Source organism: Miscanthus floridulus, chromosome 18 (assembly GCF_019320115.1).
Source record: "Miscanthus floridulus cultivar M001 chromosome 18, ASM1932011v1, whole genome shotgun sequence".
Lineage (NCBI taxonomy): Eukaryota > Viridiplantae > Streptophyta > Magnoliopsida > Poales > Poaceae > Miscanthus > Miscanthus floridulus.
In genome coordinates, this window is record NC_089597.1 from 121,822,254 (window position 1) to 121,829,220 (window position 6,967).

The window sequence follows — 6,967 nt, forward strand, 5'->3', positions numbered from 1 at the left end:
TCCTCGAGTGCTATTCGAAACCACCAAGGTAATTCATATTTTCTTGAGTGCAATTTGAAACCCAAGGAAATTTTCAGAGCTTTAAAATTCATTTTTTTTAATTTTTCAAATGACCTCAGATGGAGATATGACATAAACCAAAGTTATAGTATTCGAGGAGATCTAGATCCTTTTAGTTCAAACTTTTTACATTTGATCTGAGCAGGTGTAAGGGATATATATTATCTGATTGCTGTATGGGAAATCTACGTCATCATACAGAAACAATACAATATATATCATTGGTGTGCCATGTAAAACGAACACTCCCTCTATTTTAGATTATAATTTAATTGTCTATTAACACGTGCTACTGTGCGGTCTAGAATCTTAGAACATATGTTTGTTAGCGTTTAGTACCTACAAGTAATAAAAGTTACTTAAATCAATTTTGCATATTTTGTCTTTTGTTTATTTACATCTGTGTAGTCTCTATCCATTTGTCATAACCCTATCAATTATTGATCTTTCAGTTTTTTTTTTCATTCGTATCCTCTGTTTTCCTCTTGATAGTACCTCCATGTATCTTCAATGTAAAACTTTATTAGTTGCTACATGTTTTCTCCTCACGTTAAATTGAAACTCATATGCTTACTGTATCTTTTATTAACACTCATTTCGTATTATATAAAAAATAAAAAACTTAGGTCGTAAAATGCACTCTTAACAACTATAATGGCATAAACGGTCATTTAAACATACAGCACGTCGCTCAAGATCAATGGTAGAACTTTAAATGAGAGTAAGGCCGGAAAGTGTAGTGGTGCGAATTTCATGAGGATATTGATATTTAAGCCTTATAGTGACTATTTACTCTAAAAGAATCTCAAAGACCATAATGGTGTAACAACCTTTCATCAGCACTAACCTCTCCCACATCTGATGGTGTTGAATTTTCTTATAAACCAATTATATGTATAGTAACATTGTTTTATTATTATAAAAAAGTAGAGTTCTTACTTTTGTAATGGGAGTGTGCGTGCGTCGTGGATGTCTACGTTGTACTGTGTAATTCACAAAAAATATGTCAAATGTTTTAGTTAAATGTAAAAATTTATTTAAATTAACAATTTATATGGATTATATGCCATGGATATTAATATAATTGTAAATAATTTGTTAATATTATTCATATTTGTATATGAGTCATTAAGGGGATATTTTCCATGATTATTGGACACAATATATGTGTATATTTATTACTTATGCATATGCGTGTACTTATTCTTTGGTTGTTGGTTCGCTCTAGTAGTTTGGTCAATAAATTTGGCGACTTCAGATTTACCTAAACCTTGTAGCGTGTCATATATGTTTGACAATTGTTTAGGTGGGATTTAAATCCCGTTTGGATAACCTAGAACTAATTGTTAGTTTACTAGTTGCTAGAATTAATTGTTAGTTAGCTGATTAAAAGTTAGCTACCAAAGTTTAGGTTTGTGTGATCAATTAATGAAATGTGGCAATCGCTCTCAAGATTCAAAAAGTAGAATAAGAGCACGACATTACGCTAGGAACACACAAACAAGGCACTATATCAAAGACGGCACTATATCAAAGACGGACCAACAACGTGTGTCTCTAATGACTAATTAGAGACGGAGCTCAATCGTAAAAGAGGGAGTGGGGAAGAAGATGAGAGAGGAATGGCATGTGGGCCCACATACTAGGTCTACACTCAGCAGCCATGCATGCGTCAATGATAATTTGGACCTCTTGTGGCCAGATTAGGATGTCTGGGGATCTAGATTTGTAGTTTTGAAAGTTAGAGAATTATGTGGCACCATCGTGTGTAAGTACTTATCTCATGTGGCTCATTTAGCAAGTTTGGAGACCTAGACGCACATTTGAAAGTTCAGAATTGTAACACCCTAAAATTTGCACTTTTAAAAATAGGATTAAAATGATTTATTATGAATTTTTGTGCACATGAAATATAGAAAAATATTTTTTTTCATTATATTAAAATTCATCATAAGGAGTAGCAACATGGATGAGCATACAAGTCAGTGCATTTGATTTATTGTAGTGAGTGGTTGAATCCAAATTCAAAATGAATTTGAAAATGGCTTTGAAATAAAAGAAAAGAAAAATAAAAGAGAATTTGAAAAATTAAAAAGGGTTTCAAAAGTTTGCAAAAGTTCAGTTTTGCAAACCTCCCAAAAGTGCTCATTTTGAAAAGTATGTTTGAAACAATGTTTGAATTTGTTTTGGTTTACATTTGAATTTGGGAAATAGAACAAGATTTGGAAATTGTAAAAAAAATTGCTTTCTCCTCAATCTGGCCCTCCTCTCTGCTAGCCCGGCCTGCCTATCAGCCCTCTCATTCCCCGCTTGGGCCGCTCCCCTCGGCCTACTAGGACAGGCCGCAGCCGGCCTCTCTCCAGCTCCCTTCGGCCCACTCGTCCTTGCACGGTCGACAGCCCACCTCTCTCTGCCACCCTGGCCCCGCCTTCTCTCCCACCGACAGCCTGGACCCACTGGTCAGCTTAATCTCCCACCTCGCGTGGCCGATCCGAACTCCACCGTTGTGTCCTTCTCCGCCCTGTCTTCATCTTGGAGTACGCCTCAAGCCACGCCGAGCCCTCTTAAATAGTGCCCCAACGCGCCGCACCGCCTCCCTCGTACCCTAGAGCCCGCAGCCGCCTAGCTCTAGCTTCGCCGCGCCTCGCAACCCTAGCGCCGCTTTCTGCCGCCACCGCGCCGTCGTTTCAAGGCTCTCTGTCGTCAACTGGATGCCTTCCAAGCTTCACGTAAAGGTAAGGAACCTGTAGGTACTATCCTCGATCCCTCTTTCGCTCTCTGTTGTCTCCACGACGTCACCGTAGCCTCGCCATCGAACCCGAGCCGCTAGATCGCGTGTACCGCCGTCATCGTCCCTCCCCTGCTTTAACCGGTACCCTAGTTGGATCTGCCTTGTTCCCCTCTACCTCCATGTGAACTCCGTTGAAGCAATAGAGCCCCGTAGGGTGTTTTCGAGCCTCACCGATGAAGATCGGCCATGGAACCGCCGCCGAGGTCACTATTCCGGCCGGCGATATCCCTCTCCCCCTTCTCTGTCTAATCAGAGCCATCCAAGTCAGATCCAACGACCGACAGAGCCCGTTACCCCTTTGCCATGGTTTTTTGTAGAAAACCCCCTCCATCTTTTTAAGTATAAATCTGCAGTCCCTGGTTTCTTCCAAAAGGGTCCCTAGTTTCTTCCAAAAGGTCCCTGCTTTTTCTTTAAATAGTGCCCACAGTCCTCGACCAGATTTAAAGATCGGATTTTGTTTATTTTAATTCGAAAAATTATGTTCCATCTATTTACAAAATTGCCACTATCTTTATTAGGCCATATCTTCTCCGTTTTAACTCCGATTTGATCCGTTCAAGTTGCGTTAGGTTCGTAACGATGTTATCTACGTGTTAGTATCATTGTTTAGCATGTTTAGAGCTTTTGAATAAAATAGTAATATGATTAATCTATATGAAGCTACTTTTTCAATTAAAAGCAACTCAGGTTTTTACCCTTGTCTTTTGTAAATAGAATAACATTAATCTTATATTGGTTTTCTAATACAAATATAATTTGGCTTAAAACAATTTAGATATTTCTCCGAAGTATCTTATATATGTTTTATAATTAAAATAAATAAAGCCTATGGTTTCTTTTCGAAGCGGATCTATCGGTAGATGTATCTTTTACACCATAGCTCCGGTTAGTGTGCTTTTCACGCATGTGTGTTCGTAGCAACGTGTAGAACATCTTTAAAACCTTTTTACTTGTTGTTTCATCTGATTGGTATATTGTTCTAATATAGATATGTTTGAATGTTATGCATGTTTGTTCGGATGCTTGTGTGGTGCTTTATGATCATGTCCAGTCGGTAAGTTATACGTGGTGAATCAAGAAGCAGATCTTTGAAGATTTAGATTGAAAGAGGGAACTAAGTTTAAGACAAGTATAGCATGGGATCATCCTTGTTGTCCTATTCACCTTAATATCATTTTAATCATATGCACGTGTCTACCTTGGCAACCGTAGTAATTTTCCTAGCTATTTGATATCCTTGATTCCTTGATACCTATGGGTTATTGCATTGGGTAGTATGATGCTAGTGCTCAACTAAAGCCATGATCTTGTAACTTGACTAATGGTATATGCAATAAATACTAAAAGATGTTTTTAGCAATATGGAGGGGCTAGTGCATTGGGCTATTTTATAGTGCTCTAGATTTCTCTCCCTAAGGATTTATCTGTAAGTGATCATCCGGGACTTACAGTATAACTGTGAAGGCTACATGGCTCTGGCTTTAGCTCAGTATGAGAATCTTTTCTAGCTTGTTAGAGATTACCTTTATTGCCGTAAGAATGGCTTGCCGAATCAGGTATAGGACAGCCTCTACTCTTATGTGTATAGCCGTAAGAATGGAATTATGCCATTCAACAGGGGTTTCATATATCTGTTTGCCGAGTGAATCTAATGGTACTAACTTGTTAGACGAACCTTTAAAAGGCTTCATAGTGAACCGTCGACCTTCCTTGGTAGTGGGTTAAGAGGCTGATCACCTCGGATGAAAGGGTAAATCATGGCTCACAGTGAAAGTGTACAACCTCTGCAGAGTGTAAAACGGGTATATCAGTCGTGCTCACGATCACGAGCGGCCTTGGAAGATTTATGGAATAGATGATGAACACTGGTGATACTGACGATAAAGATGCTCACTAATGATGACTATTTATGTTATTCATTATTCATGTTTACCTGATCATGTGTTTATATGGGCTTGTGAATAAACTTGTTGCCACCCAATTGCTAAAAGATGACACATTAAAAGCTAATTGCAGTTAAACCAGTATCACCCTTTTGAGCCTCATGAACCCCATGTTATATTTGTTGAGTACGACATGTACTTACGCTTGCTTTATTTTTTTTCAAATATTTGGATAAAAATCCCGGATGGGTACCAGATTGCTAGAGTTTGGAGGAATTAGGTACCAGATTGCTAGAGTTTGGAGGAATTAGGCTTGTGATCAATCAGTCAGTTGTCCCTATGGAATTAGAGTCTTCACCCGAAAATCGGAGTTGTCTTTCCGCTGTTTGCTATCTAAGGTTATATTCTTTATACTAAGTACGTTATATATTGAGCATTGTCTATTGATATTACCCTTATTTGTAGCTATATGTGAGATTTGACTTTCTGGACTCACATATGGTGTGTATCTGGTTTTGTTCTTAAAACCGAGTGCTACAAGAATTTAGATGGCATCACCGTACAAGTTTAGGTTATATGGACCTAACATGTTAAATCCATGTCAACGATGAGTCAACATGCCATGTTGGCGTATAGAGCAAATCGAAACCCATGTAAACTAGTGTTGGAGTCCTGGATAAGTTTGATAATAAGGGCCTAAAAATAAAAAAAATTAAAGTTTGAGACATGTATGACACCACCTCCCAAGTTAATTTATGTATTTTATTTTATTCTTATTTTAAAAACAACAATATAATATCCTGGGAGTGGCCTTATACTTGATACCAATCATGAAGCACGCTAGTCATCGTTGCGGAAGACTTCTTCTTTAAGCTGGAAGGTCTTTGTGAAGAAGGCTGGCCAGCAGAGGTACGACAAGCAGATGCCGCTGACGGTGGAGGCGGCCATGATCATGTTCTTGAGGACTATTTGCAGCTGGACTGCCTGGAGCGGCGATGCACCCGCCATGATGAGCCCTGTCATGGCTCCTGGCAGATTGATAAGCCCCTGGGTCTTGGCGTTGTCGATGGCCGGGGACAGCGCGATGCCCAACGACCTCCTCATCTGCTGGAGCGTCGCCTCGCGTGGCGTTGCACCTAGAGCAAGTGCTGTCTCCACCTGCAGAAAAGAGAAAATAAACAAGATTGTATTATTTGCAATTGCAAAGTGACGATCAATGATCATACAAATTAGGCAGGAATTAGGCAAGGAAAAGAAATAGGCAGCACGTCGCCAGGCTACGATAGGGGTTCGAGTTGACCAGGTTCTTCTGGATCTTGACGTCGTCCCGAAGCTTCTTCATGGTGACTCCAGTGACGTTCATGGCGTTGCTGACCATCATGCCGGCCACAGGGATGATGTACCTCGGGGTAAACGGGAAGACGTCGAGCACGAGGAGCAGGGCCATGTTGACCACGGTGCCGACGAAGATGGACACGAAGGCGATGTACTTTCCACGAGGGACCTGCTTCGCGCGCTGGCCCGCCGTGTAGCTCGCGACCGTCACCTGTATCGTTCGTTAATCGTTATCAAATTCAGTTAGTCAGATCATCGGTTAGTCAGGTCGTCTTGTGGATGGATACTTTTCAAATCGAAGGGGGGGGGGGGGGGGGGGGGGGGGGGGGGGGGCAAATTAGATGAAGAACACATCAATGCAACTACCGAACTACGTATAGATGATGATGAAAAGAGAGTGCATGCATGATTGATCATTTGGTTACGTGCCATGAAAAGCTAGGTGAGGAGGATCCAAGGGGTGGCGCTCTTCTGGACGAAGATGAAGTGGAGGACGAAGCCGACGAGGGAGAGCTGGACGAAGGAGCGCGCGACGACGTAGATCATCTCGGCCTCGATCCCCAGGCGCTGCGTGAAGCTGAGCATGACGGCCATGGTGACCACGGCGGTGGCAGTGGCCGGCTTGAGCATGCCCCAAAGGAAGTCTCGCCATACCATGGAAAAATTTTGTGCACTCATCCCCAAGTTTGATTCTATTGACTGTATATCTCTTCCTCCAATAGAGATTCTTGTAGTGCAAAAGAGTTTGGAGCTGATTCTTGATCAATCTTCTCAAATTGGCCTCTGGGTTGTACAGGTGTCTAGCATCTTCGAGGGCATCCAGAAAACTGATGACAATGTTACAGTTCCCTATTAGCAACTTTAGGTTGGACAGATTATGGCTCCAGCTCTTCAATTC

The 6,967-nt window shown here is 41.0% G+C and overlaps 1 pseudogene; it reads right to left on the bottom strand.

Moving 5' to 3' along the window:
- Positions 1 to 5,574: 5,574 nt before the first annotated feature.
- LOC136524510 (UPF0014 membrane protein STAR2-like) lies at positions 5,575 to 6,747 on the bottom strand (annotated as a pseudogene).
- Positions 6,748 to 6,967: the final 220 nt, after the last annotated feature.